We start from the raw sequence: 15,873 nt of genomic DNA on the forward strand, positions 1-15,873 counted from the left end.
GAATCCACAGGAGGGCTACTGAGATGATTAGGGGACTGGAACACCTGTAGTACAAGGAGAGGCTGAGAGAGCTGTGCCTGTTTAGCCTGGAGAAGAGAAGACTTGGGAGGGGATCCTATCAAGGTATATATATATCTGAAGGGGATCAAGAGGATGGGGCCGGACTCTTTTCAGTGGTGTCCAGCAACAGGACAAGAGGCAGCAGGCACAAACTGAAGCACAGGAGGTTCCAGCTGAATATGAGAAAACACTTCTTTACTATGAGAGTGACAGAGTGCTGGCACAGGTTGCCCAGAGAGGTAGTGGAGTCTCCTTGTCTGGAAATATTCAAAACCCATCTAGATACGATCCTGGGCAATGTGCTCAGTGACCCTGCTTGGCTTGGCTTGGACTAGCTGTTCTCCAGAGGTCCCTTCCAACCTCAAACATTCTGTGACCGTGAAAACCACTCTTGTGCTTTGCTTAGGTATACTCTATGCTGTGTAGATGCACACTGAACACAGAATCAGTCCCAGAATGGGCCACTCTGTAAGTCTAATGACTCAGCTGTACTATGCAGTTTTCTTGATAGGCTCAATAACTTACATCTTCACTTCTCCTTCAGTATAATAAAGCAAGTCTGATCTCTCTGGAAATAAACATCTCTGGAACTAAAGGAAACATGCAAGAAATAGCAAAATAAGTTTTTCCTTATCTGCAAATCTTCTCCATTTTCCTACTTTGCTCCTGCACCACTATAAAGTAGTAAGTCTCAACATGAGACAAGAAGCAAGTCAACACCATTGTCACCATTGCATGTATAAGGAAGAAATGAGGTCCAGATGAAAAGAAGGTTCCAATTAGTAGCAGGCAAGATACTAAAAGGAAATACCCTCGTAAGAATAATGCTTCATCCTTAGAATTTGTGAGATATCATCTTATCAGTGTGACTTAGTCTTGGACATCTCAGGTTGGCTATTAAAGAAAATCTCTTGGAGAAAGAACATCAGAATGGGCCTATATTCTTCTCTTATCTGTAACAGCAGGACAGAGATGTATACTAGTACACTTGAACAGGGAACAAAAGGGTCCAGACAAGGTTATTCCAGAAGCTCTGAAACAGAAAGACTCAATTCTTATTTCAGCCATCACTGAAGAAAATGAGTCCATGAAATACACCCAAGGATGGCAGTTAAAACACTGTATTGGCAGAACTAGATATTAGTCGACACGAGGATAACATCGATACCTGTAAAATGTGAGGGAATGGGACTGGCTCACTCACACAAGATGCAGTAATAAAGCCAGAGAAGTCATGTATTTCTTTGAATTACAGTCAGATAGCCCAGGAGATAATCTGTAATATTGTCATTTCATAGAAAGACAGAATCTCTGGCAAATAGTTCTGTTTGCTCATCACCTTCATGAGCTCATTGTTCATGAAAACCTCTCAGTTACTTTAAAAAAATGAATGCAAACATGGGAGTGTGCTACTCAGTCCTGGATAGAGGATAACGTTCAACTGTTTCAGAAGTGAGCAGAGAGAATTTTTAAAGGCTGATTATTGCTTCAGCAAGTTTTAGGGAAGTGAAAATACATCATGAATGGGACAGATCCGATTTTGAAGGAAATGGACACTGCTTTTAAAAGTATCTCAAAGCTGGCAGGACTTTACAAAATGCATGCTGGTTTGAAAGAGCTGTTTGGGAAAACATCCACTTACACCTACACAGAAATCATCAACTGCAGCACCAGTATCTGAAGAGTATCATCTTCAAGGGCAGCAATACAGATAAGAAAAAGAAAACAGGGAGGTGGTTGGATGGTGAGTAAGACCCCCTCCAAGGCTGACCCCCAAGCACAGGTTCACTAACTGAGCTCCTTGTAGATGACTAACACGGTGCTAACAGCCCTGGTTTCCTGCCAGGAAAAGGGGCTGTAAATTGTCTTTGTTGCCTCCCACTTCCTGGCAAAGTTAAAAAACATGTAGGAAACAGCCTGTCCATTCTCATCCTCAGGATAGACAAACCATCCTTGCTATTCAAAATTCAAAAAATGCTGTTTCAGTGAACCAGCTAAAATACTCATTTAGCTACACCTAAAACCTCTGCTATTCTCAGTACATGGTCATATAATTAACTTTTTTTTTTTAAATAGTACTTTTTTAATACAAGTGGTATTGCCTAAATAAAATGTTAATGGTACATCTAGTATATACTCTAATCTAGAAACTTAAAATGAACTATAGAAGTCTGTACAAACTAATACAGAAGCCTCTCTCTCCAGTAACAGTTTACATCAGTGGTTCTTACAATTCTCAATTTGAAATGGAAATGTGCACAATCAAATATTTGTTAAAAAAAATCTTATTTTCAAGTGACAGATGAGGAGCTACACAGAAGAAACCAAGATGGTGAAATTTCACTTCTTTAGGATTTTGTCTATCACCCTTCCAATAGGAAGGAACAAAGCAATCAAATATTCTCTGAAATAACGGGAAACTCAGCATCTAACCAAGATACCAGTAAACAAACAAGGACTGACAAGAAAGAAAGAAAGAAAGAAAAAGAGCAAAACTCACTTCTCTTATTTCATTGGGGAAATAAGTGATGAAGTAATAAACAAAAGACACAGTTAAAAGTAATTATACCTACAAAGCAGAATGCTTTAAGGCATGTTTTCTTCCTGTCAAAAATGGAAACTAGATTTTCAAAACACTTGTACAACTGATAATTTTCATTGTTGTTCTAGTGATTCTGCAAAGCTGCTTTTTACATAAATATATATATATATTTATCTTGAGAGCATTACGTCAACAATGCAAATAAAGTAGGCAGACAAAGACATACAGATGAACAGAAGGAAAGAGGAGAAGGAACAGAAAGAGGGGGACAAAGAAGGCTAGCTATCTTACTTCAGTTAAGTCAAATAATTTGATTTTTAGGTAGTAGGCAGTAATAGCAAGTATATGTGTGGGTCAGTATGCATAATATATTTTGAACAGAAATAAAAGGAACAAAATAGATCATATTTCAAGAAAAGACGGAACTGGAGAATGATGAGAAAAGAGCCAGGAACTAATATAGCAATTTTTTTTCCATTACTAATATAGCATTTTTTTCTATTACTGTAGGACCAAATCTAGAGGCTGTACATCAGTGAAGGAGGCAGTTAGAGTATTACAGAATGGACATAAAATCTGTAAAATATATGCGGCATTATTCAAAATATATAGTCAAGTAGAATATTAACTACAAATCTTCTGGCTCTGTCTATAATATTAGGGTTTAGACAAAGCATTCTGGGGAGCCAACCAAGAGGAAGAAAATGGAGATATGCCCAGCATGTTTCAAGGACTAACAGGAATGTCATCAGCTAATAAGGATAATAAAGCCCAACAAATGATACTACAGTAAGGCTATTTGCAAGCACTGCCACATCCTAGAAATACTCAAATTTGATGTAGACTCATGGCTTTATGGATATTCCAAATTTGTTCCATGTATTGACTTTAACCCCTTCTACTGCCTCCTTTCCTAAAATTTAGTTTCAGTAATAATAATAAAAATCACAGTGAGGCTAGAACAAGGCCTGAACAATATCCTCAGCTTTGGGTTCTCCTTGGGCTCCTGCCTCGCCTCAGGACTTTACAAAGCGGAGTATTACATCCTGCCTCCCTCAGATGCAGTCCCTACAGAATGACATTAATGAGTCACCTTCAGGACTTGTTTATTTAGCAATTCCTTGAAGGACCAACTCCAGCTAATAAAGGTGGCCCAGTTATTCCTGGGGCTGTAGAAGAGAATATTTTGTATGTCTTATTTTCTTCTTCAACTAAGGAGTACAATTCAGGCAACTTCTCCCTTGCTGATTAATTCTTTACTTTGCAAGTAACTGTTCTGAGATTAGCATACAATACATCAGTTTATCGCTTTCACAAGAGGTGCCATCAGGCCCTGCAGGTAGCCTTTCATCAAGCAACGTTGTACACACAAACTCCAGAAGAGGAAATCCTTTGTCAGCCAAATGTGAGCAGTGTGCCGGGGTATGAGCTGCACCTTTACTTTTTTTCAGCTATTAGGTTTTGCAGTGAGGGCTCATGACATCTGCATAACAATAGGTCCTTCTCCTAGCCCCCTCCTCTCCCAAACAACTAAGAAAATTTAAAATCAATAGAATCAACCCAGAGTTGGAAGGGACCCACAAGGATCATCAAGTCCAACTCCTGGCTCCAAAGAGGACTACCTAAAAATTAAACCATATGCCTGAGAGCATTGTTCAAATGCTTCTTGAACTCCATCAGGCTTGGTGCCATCATCAGTTGCGTGTGGAACTGTGCCAGTGCTACACAAGTATACTTGGAATAGTACTTCAATATGTAAAAGAAACTGCATTATACAAGAGTTGTATATAGTCACTAAGGCAACCCTAACTCCTCAGATTTAAAAGTATATATAAACTATTACGGAATGACCCAAAGACAAAGCTGGATACAATACTGAGATGCAGTGTTCCAGAAACAGGCATTTTAACAGGAAACTTATAGACCAATATGAAATCAGTCTTGCTCTCACACTGAAATAGTCCAGTAAATGTACAACCAGAGGACACTTTATTCAAAAACAATAAAATTAGTTGTTTGAAATCTTCAGACACTTGTTAAAGCCACATAAATTGTGATTTGTAGCCTAAGAAAAGCATGCTTGTAGAAATAGTTTTTGGTCAATGCTCTTCACCATTTTCAATCCTGTATCTGTTTGATTCTCAGAAAAAAATGCTGTTTTCTTCTTCCAAATCCATGGACAAATGCTTGGCTCTTTCCAATTACATGCCTTCAGTAATGGCAACTTGTATTATCTGCACTGGGCAGCACAGTCATCAAAGAGCTCCCCAGATAACAACCACAGCTCACTGGTAGCAGAACCAACCCAGCCACCTTCAGATTACAACTTCTGCATGTCTCCTAGGCACAAGTGCCTGGCATCACCCCACGTACTCATTCACGTGAGGGAAACACGTACAAATGAGCTTCTGTAGCAATGGGCAGGCACCTCCAGCACTGGTGCCAAGACATGTAGAGAAAAGCAAACAAACTGTGAGCGACCTGAGCAAAGGCAGAGCTGGCCAGCAGCTTAGGCAAGAGTCAAGAAATTACGACAGAGACCAGTGTGATGTGATGTGCAGTGAGAACTGCAGCGCTGTTTACACAGAAGAGCTGCATTCTCAGTGACTTTTGATAAGCCACATTAAGCTGTGCAAACAGCCAGTATGTTGGCAGTGCATTTTCCTAAAGCCTGGAGATTTGGGGCGGGTCAGCTACTGTGGGTGTTAGTTATGCTCTTGCTATTCTGCTGTGCTGAGAGCAAAAAAAAAAAAAAAAAAAAAATCATTTCTCAAGGGGAAGAAGGGAATCTGTGGTCAAGCCCTTAGATGGGAAAGGCCAGGTCTGTTCTGAGTCACGTGCTGCTTGATCCCACACTCACCGTTCTGTTGATTCAAAACAAAAACGTGAAGAAATGTCTGGCTACTCATTGCCTTTTGCCATTTACATACATGCTATACAAGTAACTCTGTGAAGACTATTGCACTTCTGGCCCAGCTACAAGCAGAAAGGAAGAAGCCAACAGCTTGACAATTTTAGCTCAGCTTGGCAGTAATAGACAACTGCAGGGAGTTCTAGGTAAATATTTCAGTACTTCAACATTCGTTAGCCAACCCCCAGACAGTTTGTGGAACCTACAGTTACGGCAATGGCTGCAGGACGATGCCGATACACGCCTGTGTTGGTTTTAGAGTAGCACTTGGCATAGAGCTACTGCATGTTGCCAATCCCAGCTGAAGGGCAAGGTGCACAATTCAACTCTGAGCTCCACAACACCATGAGTAAGCTATCTGAAAGCTGTCTTTTGCAATCCTGAATTGCACCACAATACAGCCTCTTATATGAGTTCCTTCTGAAAACAGACCCGTGTCCTTGCTGCTAGGCCTACTAACAGGTGGACCCCCTGAAGCAGCAATATGAACAGGATATCAGACAAGTGAAGGAGGTCTAACAATCACAAGCATTGCCACTGGAAGTCTACCATTACCCCTAAAAGTTAAATATGACAGGTGACAGGAATACAACAGTGCTTTCACTCAAAACTGAGAGCACTGAATTACAGTTATCACTTTGATTTAATGAACAGCTTATATATAAACAGAAGCTGAATGCACTGGCATAATAGTCAATCAATAACCATGAAATGACAGATTAATAAAGGTTGCTTCTGTCACAGGATAAACTGAGGACACCAGAAAAGATGAAATTCTACGAATACAATTGATTCCTGTTAACAGTAGCATTCAGTTCTTGTTCTGATTAGGTGGAATTGGTTCAGATGAGCATCAAAAACTTCTGAATGCTTTTCTAAAACTGCTGAAGCTTGTCAAAATGTACTGCACCAATGCCAGAAAAAGAAAACAAAGCAAAACACCAAAAACTCTCAAACCAATTCTGAAAGAGCCCATGGAATTTTGCAGCCATCCTTATCAGTTCCATTTGTGCAGTCCAAGTTTTCTTATCTGTTCTGTAAATTTGTATCACAGAATAACGTCACACACTGAATAGTTTTGGATGAGTAAGCTGCGTGCTGCTTTGGCTCATGCAACTCTAAGAAAAATAGCCAGCCAGTCAAGCTTAGATTCTAAACTCTTTACCGTAGGCAATGATTATGATATATGGGGTGGAAAATAAATAACTCAAAACTTGATTTTTATGAGAGCAGAATAAGCTAGCCACACTGGCATTTAGAATAAAATCTTGTTCTGACCTGTAGTGCTGAACAGATTTGATGGATTAGTCACTAGCTGAGAACTGATAATACAGTACCAAATTACTGTATTGAACATTCCTCCAAACACAGTGCATTATATTAAAATATATAAATCATCATTTGAAAGTAGAGCTCTCTCAGTGTTGTTAAAGACACAAGACTCTGATGTGCCCATGTGCCTTGGTATTTAGGTACACGCACACGTGAATAAAAACATCATATGAGTCTTATCCGAAGCGTTTTATTTCCTTATTGCCCTAGTAGTCCATGTCCTCCTCACAAACACAGAAGAAAGTGTGAGTATCCTCTGCCTGCTAAAAAAAAGCAAAAAACAAATCCCCAGGTAGAATTTGTAAAAACAATGGCAAAATAACTATATTTTGTCTTCAGAGCCAGAATTTATATCCATGGAGATCTGAACACAAGAAAAAAAAAAAGAAAAATATACTGAAATATACTGAAGTAGTTTTTGCTCACTGAAATTTGCATATAATTCCTAAAAACATCAAAATGTTTTATCAACTTTAAGCAGTTTCACGACAGAATATCCTTAAGGAGGTAGGCAACAAGTAATAACACTTAACTTCATTCAGTTATATAGTTCGGTGAAGTCATGCATAGAAAGATGTAGAAACATCCAATATCATGTACTAAATCAGTAGAATAGAGGAGTTTGTCAGCTTCAGATCTTAATAAAGGAAAGCTGCTGAAACAGTCAAGCTAACCCAAGCGATAAACTGCTGCAGATAGGAGTTGTGGAAATGACTAACTACTTGCTATCTTATTTTTTCTGTCTTCTGTCCCATGGGGAAGAAAACTGGTATGCCCAGTGAGCTAAACAGTCCCTAGCTCAGAAGTGCAATTCCTGGGGAAACAGTCAAAACACAGCTTCTGACAATTCCAAACCCAGAATTGCTGCTGGTGGCCTAAATACACAATCTCTTTCACACCTGCAATAAAGAAAGGATGTAAGATTTCTATCTTAGAGAGTGAAAACTCATTGAATTACAACAGTAATAGACTGAGTACCAAAGAACATATCTAAATGCAGCACATACTCGTGGATGGTACACTGAAATTTTTGCACACCTGCCGAGGTGCTAGAGAGCTTCCATCTCCAGGATTTGAAGACACAACTACATGTCCTGTGCAGCAGCCCAGAGCCAGTGCTCTAGAATTAAGGCTTCTCAAAGAGAAAATAAATAACTCAGAAACAACCAAGGATACAATCCTGTCTCCATCCCCAAGCTCATGTATCTTCCCACACTTCAGCATCTTCAAGTGGAAATGAATATTCCCTACAGTAAGAAATGTCATCAAACTTGAATTGAGGACTTATACATTTTTAATACTTAACCCTTTTTATTAAAGGATTTCTAAGTGCTTTAGTTACCAGGGTAGGCTTTATCAGCAGTCCCAGTTTACTGGCAAAGAAGCCAAAGGGGTTAGACAAACTGGTCCACATATATCAGGGTGCAAACTGCAGACTTAGTGACAGATTGCAGAGTTCTCATACCATCTAGAATTATTTTGAATGACATTTCTCTCTTCTCCTTTGCCTTCTTCCTTCAGTGTAATTAGCCTCCCTCAACACCCAAGATTATTGCTTCTGTCTACTTTATGGATATGGCAGGAATTAGGCAGAACAAAGAAGAAACAAATAGCTTTTAATATTCAAATCAGAAGGAAAATGTCAAGGTGTAGCTGTCGTCCAGTCTCTCCATCATCCCCTCCTAAGTCTACGCTATCATTTATTGCAAGCTTCCAGACAGCAAAATGAAAGCATTCTGTTGGGTTTTGTTTGTCTGATTGTTTTTAAGCTCTTAAAAGGTAAGGTTTTCATGGAGTCAAAGTTTTCAGTACTATTTTGCTAATGAAAGTGAATTGTTTTTCTTCGTTTAGCTTTTCTATGAAGAACAGAAAACAAATTCCCAATGTATTTAAATTATGTCATTAGATACTATAGGCTGTTTCTGTTTTGAACTAGAAATGAAATAGAATTTTGTTTCTGCCCAGCAATCTCACTGCTCACTACAGCCTATTCCTATTTGTTCTCTGCCATAAGGCACATGTAATTGCAAGTCAGTAGCAAAAATTTTGTTTTAAATAACTCTATCAAGACAGTGGCGATACTGTATGACCAGGTTCTGAACTGTGAAAGTCTGGAGATGAATGGAACAGGGTTGAAAGGTGTCATGTGTCTAGCAAAAGCTGGCAGATCTACTATCTGTACTTGCTAAGGTTTTCTGAACAAGGGCAGTGCCTTGTATTCTATCTGCATGGGCAAATTATTTGATACAGCACCATCGAGAGATCAATGACACTGGGAAAGCTGAAGGATAGGGGAGGAGCTGAGAGATAAACAAGGCAGTAACAAAAGCAAAGTACCAATAACTATATGTCCTAAAAGGGGAACTCACAAAAAGAGGTCTTCAGATCATTCTTACAAATATTGCTGGACAGAAATGCTGTTTTCTAGACTGAACTGAAACAACGATATTTTACAGAGCTATAAGAAGCGTTGCAGCAGTTGCCTACACATAGAAAAGGGGACTATTTCAGTGATACAGTGACAGCAGCTCACCCTTCTGGGAAGAGGAGGAAGAACGTAAAGCCTTAAATGAAAAAAATGGATGTCTGGATGGAAGTCCTATACTATGGGGAAAGTGCTTGCATTGTCATACATTTACTAATTAACAGCAATTACCAGCCAAAATGAGACAAGACACATACACATCTGAGCCATCAGTCTGAGTATGGATCTGCTCTGGAGGGTTCCAGTGGTATGCCTTCGAATTAGATCAGATGTGCAGCAATTAGTGTGAACAGAAAGATGGAAGGAGACAAAGTATTAAGTAGAAACACTGGGGAAGAAGGTAGAGGAATGCTGTCTTTAATATGACTGGAGATAAATTCCGGGGAAAAAAAGTCATTAAAGCCAAACAGCTCTATTAGCATGTCAGCAAACCAATACAATTCAACAAGAAACTGCACCTGGAAATGAAAACAAAGCTTCTGTATAGCAGAGGAATGAGGTTGAGCAATAACATTTTGGCAGAAGTAATGAGAAGCAGGAAGGGAATCTCAGCTTCCTTTTAAAGGGGTTATTTAAATTTGAAATGGAATTACAACTTAGACATCAGGGAAGTGAATGAGATGACAGAACATATACTGTCCCTCCTACATTAGGTTTGTTCAGTTCTGCAAACAGATGAATCCTTCCTATTCTTGGTACAGAGTATCTCTTCTTTGTCACAAGAGACAATAGGATTTTTAGAGCCATGTGTTACTAACATTACTCTTGGCCATTGCAATGCTTAAAAGGTAATCCTGTCAAAGGGGGTTTGCTCTTGGGCAGTTCTGAAGCCCTGCAATTCACAGGAAAAAAACAGCAGCGTCCAGAATATTTGATGCAGGGACTTCTGCTAAGAGGCTTCCTTTAGCATGAGTACATTTTCCAGAGAAACTTCATGTACATAACAACCCCGTAAAAACTATTCCGCTGCTACAGTTATTCTGTCACTGCACAACTTTTCCTTATTTTTGTCCTTTTAAAAAGCATCTAGTTCTGTTGTAACTGTACTTGGACTTGCACAGAACAGCACACACAAGCAATCAAACAGGAAACCAAGAAAAGGAGTTGCTTGTTCAATTGCTGTGGTTCTTGTCCCTTATGGACAAGGTGGCAGCGTCTTTTGAATCTTCTGTTAGGCTGTGAAAAAGATGAGAAAGCTGGGGGTAAAGCAGTCAAACCTATGTTATTCCTGTGATTATATCAGGTTAACTCTCAGCATATATTTAAATCCTCATAAAACATCAACAATCGATTTTTATTTTTTAATTACCGTGAATAACTGGGAGAAGTTACTCTCAGATGGCACAGAGACTACCTCCACAACAATCTAAGGCTATGGAAAATTGCACGCACAGTCAAAGAGCCCATGGCTATTAACCATGGTATGCAGCTCAATAGGCCCATTGTAAGAGAGCTGCAAAACACAAACTGAGCGCTTCTGCTGATGTAAAGGGAAGTGCAGTTTGCAGTCAAAATCACAGTAAAAATATAGTCAAACACTGTCACCCAAGATCTGATCAGGTCTTCAGTGAAGGAAGAAGATGCCGTAGACAAGTTGCTGCAAAGAAGCAAATCCAGTGAATGAATAAAAAACTGCCAAGCAGTGAGAAGAGCAAATACTTGTGTGTACCTGGGTCACAGTCCAATGGACACATTGGCACAGGGGGAAATAGACCACATGGGGTGTACAGGACTGCTCAAGCTCCTGCTGTCACCAGAAGTTCATGTGAGGCTCCCTACCAAAAGTGGTGCACAGATTTCTGGATACTAGAGAGCCCTGGGGTGCTCTACAAAAGTTTGTTTGTTTCTTTCTTTTTTTGTGCTGTCATTTAAAACCATTAGTACCCTATCTACCTTACGTGGTTCCTGCAAAGTTAAGTACCTGAAAAGACTATGAGGGACCCAGTACCATTAATTACAATATTAATAACGTACACTGACAGGAGTTGGTCATATTTTTTAACATGACCTCGATTATTTGTAGATAACTGAAGGATCTACATGAGGCCCCCTTCATTTCTGTTGAAAAACAAGTTGAAAAAGGTAAGCCTTTGAGATAATTGAAGCACACTAATCTTCCCTAATTATCTGAACCTCCCATCCTCCCACTACCAAGTCCTGCTTGCCCAGACAGTTACCAATGCAGGAAACAAACAAGATTTCAACCACACAGACCCTACTTGTATCCCCATCACAGCTGCAGTGAAGAACAAGCTGATGAATGAGGAGAAATTCTGACAAGAAGCAGAGAGGTTAATTAACCTCTTCAACAAAGAACAATGAACACTAGGTTTTATTAGGGAGAGTAGGATAGCTTAAGAGTCAGCACTCCTTCCTGCAAAATGTAATTCGATTGTGATCAACAGCCCTAGTGTATTTATCCAGCAGTGACTAAATTAGCCAGTACTAGTCTGAAGAGAGTAGTTCCATGAAAATATCAGTTCAACGCTCAACACGAATCAAATAGGCAACTTCAGGAATTATGAGACAAGAAATCAAAAAAATCAGGAAATATAATTGTGATGTCATTGTGGGCCTGTTTTTCCCTTCACTTATTCCCCTAATCTCAACATGGATATGAAAGAACTAGAAAAGTTTCTGATGAAGAAACCAAAACTGATCAGCCAAATGGCAGATCTGGAGAACTCAAATAGGCTAGAATTCTTCATCCTGGCAAAGAGAAGACAGAAATAGATTTTTAATAAGGGAATATGAAATGATGAATTGCTGGGATAGGATGGTAATTATTTTTCATTATTATTCTTATGTTTCAATATTTTCATTATTTTTCGTATGCCAAAAACTAGAAACACACAGTAAAGTCATCTGACAACTCTTAAAACACAACTGTTTCTTAAATGATAAAATTATTAAGTTGTGAAACTCAGGTATATAAATACCATTGATCAATATCAAAGGATTCCAAAAACAGTGAGACAAATTCTTGGAAGAAGGTCTCATTAAAAGTTATTATACAAGATGACGCTGGTGGAACTTCCATTCAGGAAGTTTCTCAGCTACAGATTACCAGAAGCTGGGATAATAAATAATATTATTAAGGAAAACAGTATTTTATACATGCTTTTTTCTTATTTTAATTTACTTTTTTTTTTTTTTTTAGAGCTGTGATCACTGGCAGATATCCTGGTCTGATCCAGTACAATCACTCTATGTTTGAATGATGTCCAGCTATTTTTGGAAGCCACTGAAGAAACCAGTGAAGATTATAGAACTGCAGCATCAAATTTCTGCCTTGGTTTCCAATTTGTGCTACCCATGGAGTACCTATTCGCAAGACTGCAAATGATATGAGTTACTAATTATTTTGAAGATTATTGTTCTAGCTGGTTACCAAATCTTTACCTTATCTCTTTTCTGAATTTACATTACTCAGATACTCAGAGTTTCTTTTACTCTAGCCTTACATCTTGTATCAGTGAGAACAACTGAAGAACTCTTCAGCATTATTTGTACAGTTGATAAAAAAAAACTGTCATGAGATTCATCCAAGTGAAAGACCTAATTCACACTATTTATTTATTTTTAAGTCAGAACGCATAGCTGGACCTTAAGATGCGTAACTGGTCTGCTAGCTGAGGCTAACTACTAAGGGAATGCTGAAAATAATAACTGGAGGCAGAGTATTTTTAAGACTTGTCTGAATTTCCCCAGGAGGGAAATCAAAACATGACAAGTCACCAAAGTGTACTGCCTTATCTATTAGTTCATCTGGATGATAAGACTACAAAATCTTTGCTGCCTGCTTGCATTTCTTCATGTAACATGTCATGATTTTAGCATTCATAAGATCATTCAGGCTTACAGAAGCCTCATGAAATATTAAAATGTTTATGAAACCCCTTTCCGTGCTTTAAGCAGCAACAATGAGTTCTGAGTGTACAGAAAAAAATAGGTTCCATGTGTCAGGAGAAAACTCTGTTCCAGTCAAATGACAGTCTCTAAGCCATTTTATGATTAATCAGAGAAGTAATTTTTATGACAGTTAGCACTGCTTGCATTCCACCATTCTTCCTCTCTTGGCATGTGTTTAGAAGCTGTATCTGGGCTCAGAGGTATCAATAAGCTAAAGAGCATGCTTCTATTTCAAGAAATTGTCTCTCCAAAATCATTTTGTCCCTACAAGCATTCAAGCTATATATCATGAGATTAAGATACATAAAAATGCATGCCACTTTGCTCAAAGTAGGAGGATTTGGAGGAGAACTCCACCATACCTTGGCTTAGCAACATGAACTGCTTCATGGCAAACTGTCAGGGATAGACTAAAAAAAAACAACACAGCAGAAAAGAATTCAGAAAAGAGTTCTGCTTAGTGTGAAGGGTCTCGGATGCGAAGAGATGATTTGAGGATCAGCTTGCTGAGATGTGCACCTAGAATGGGACCATTTCAGAGGCAGAGGTCTGAAACCACAGAATATGGGATAAACAAAGTTCTACAGAGAAATGGTACGCTTGTACCCCCCAGAGGTTTCATGATGATGTCTATGCTCCTTACAAACTTCCTTGAAATCTCAGGCCAGAATTCAGACAGAAGATTCATCCCATGCACTTTTCCTCAGCATATTTCTGGTCCCCTCTGCTACAGAAATACTGTCTGCACTGTGTGCAAGGCTCAGGCTTCCATTCCTGCTCAGGTCAGGCTCTCTGTTAGCTACATCTTTGCCAGAGCAAACAAGTCAAGTTTAGTTGGGGTTAAGTACATGAGGTACTGTACGATCCCATTTTAATCACCACTGCATACCCGTTAGCCACACACTTTATCTACATGGTGAAGTTAGATTCCAATACCAGTCTAAATGATAACCAAGAATTTTTTTTTTAGCTTTATTTCCATCAGCTCTTTTTATCAAATTTCCTGTTCAACTGTTGAGTTAAACATCTTTTTGGGCATTGCCCATTAAATATTTAGATCCCAGACAAAGCCAAGCTGAAAAATGCACGCTCTGCACTTGGTTTGATCATCCCTTACCCAGTTGCTGATATGGTGGACTAGGGGTGCTCTCACAAGCACGATATGGTGCATACAAACCAGCAAGTGCCCTGCAGGCACCCCGGGGCTGAGCAGCAACGCCCAAAACAGCACTTTAACAAGGCACCAGAAGACTGTTTAACTCAGTGTTGCAGCCCTTTGGGATGACCACAGGAAGGCTCTAATTACTTTTTTCCTTTTTAATGGCCTTAAAAAGATTTTATTCTTTAGAAAGGCAGAGCTCGCATCTTTCAGTAGCGGCTTGGAAAGTGTGGGTTTGTAAACCTCCTAACAATGTGTTGTTTGTTACAAACACGCTAAACGACAGCATCAGATTCCAACACCATAGTATGTCTGCAGCCACGTAGCCTGCTCTGCGCCAGGCCATAACAAGAACAGTCTGAGGTATCCCCACCTCACAGCTAAGCATAGGGTCTAATTGCTCATTTTAACCCAGCCACACACTTCCCAGAAATACATAGTCCAACCTGTTTTAGCGGTGGTTATTCGACCCAATGATAAAATCCACATATCAACTAGTCAAGATTGGATATCAGGAAAAATTTCTTAACAGAGTGATTAGGCATTGGAACGGGCTGTCCAGGGAGGTACTACAATCCCCCTCCCTAGTGGTATTTAAGAGATGCATAGACATGGTGTTTAGGGACATGGTTTAGCGGTGGACTTGCAGTGTTAGGTGGATGGGTGGACTTGACCTTAGAGGTCTTTTCCAACCTAAATGATTCTGAGGGGAAGTCACTGCAGGAAAGAGGGTGCAGTCTTTTTGCATCCAATATCCCCTGCTCTTATCCAGGTCTAAAGTTCCTCCAAGACCAGCTTCCCAGGAAAGTACCTTATAATCAGTAAATTAAAGGGCATTTTATGAGATGGGTCTCCTTCAGTCCCTCCTGTAGGAGTTGTCCTTTTTGTACAAAATACTTGAATATTTATGACTAGCCTAATGGAGAAGAGATGATGCAGTGACTTTCTGGACACGTCTCAGTTGGCAGGAGGAAAATAGAGCTCTAGCTCCTGCTCAAAAAGAATAGTTAAGAGCTCTGCATAAAATGGAACAACATATGGCAGAGCTTTGAAATGTCCTGCTTCCCCCGCTCAAGAAGTATTGCTTGATGGCTTAGCTGCTCTCTACGTAGGACTTGCAAGTCCCAACTCTTTCACCATGGGAGACCACTCTAACCAGTTGCTTAAATATGCAAAAGAAAGGAAAGCCACTGGTTATTTTTATAAATTTAATATCTGATATTTTTCCAGCTGCAAGTATTTAGAGATTATATCCAGAATTTGTAGACAGGTCCAAGAAGGGATAGATTTCTTTCTTCAGCAAAGAAATTATTCTGGAGAGATTGAGCCAAAGAACAGAGAGCTATAATTTAGACCACAATTTCTCCATGGCAAGGATGAATGAACTGTTCTCTTTATCTAGTGTGGAATGCCAGGAGAGTCAGGATCTTTCATCATCCTCAGGCAATACTCTCAAGGAAAGAATTAACAAT

At 39.4% G+C, this 15,873-nt stretch overlaps 1 protein-coding gene across 7 annotated transcripts in view; it reads right to left on the reverse strand.

The window, feature by feature from the left end:
• The window catches only part of ALK (ALK receptor tyrosine kinase), a 309,718-nt gene that overhangs the window by 257,299 nt on the left and 36,546 nt on the right, over nucleotides 1-15,873 (reverse strand). The gene's annotated exons all lie outside the window — the stretch shown is intronic.

This window comes from Anser brachyrhynchus (genome assembly GCF_964034855.1).
Source record: "Anser brachyrhynchus genome assembly, chromosome: 3".
Classification (NCBI taxonomy): domain Eukaryota; kingdom Metazoa; phylum Chordata; class Aves; order Anseriformes; family Anatidae; genus Anser; species Anser brachyrhynchus.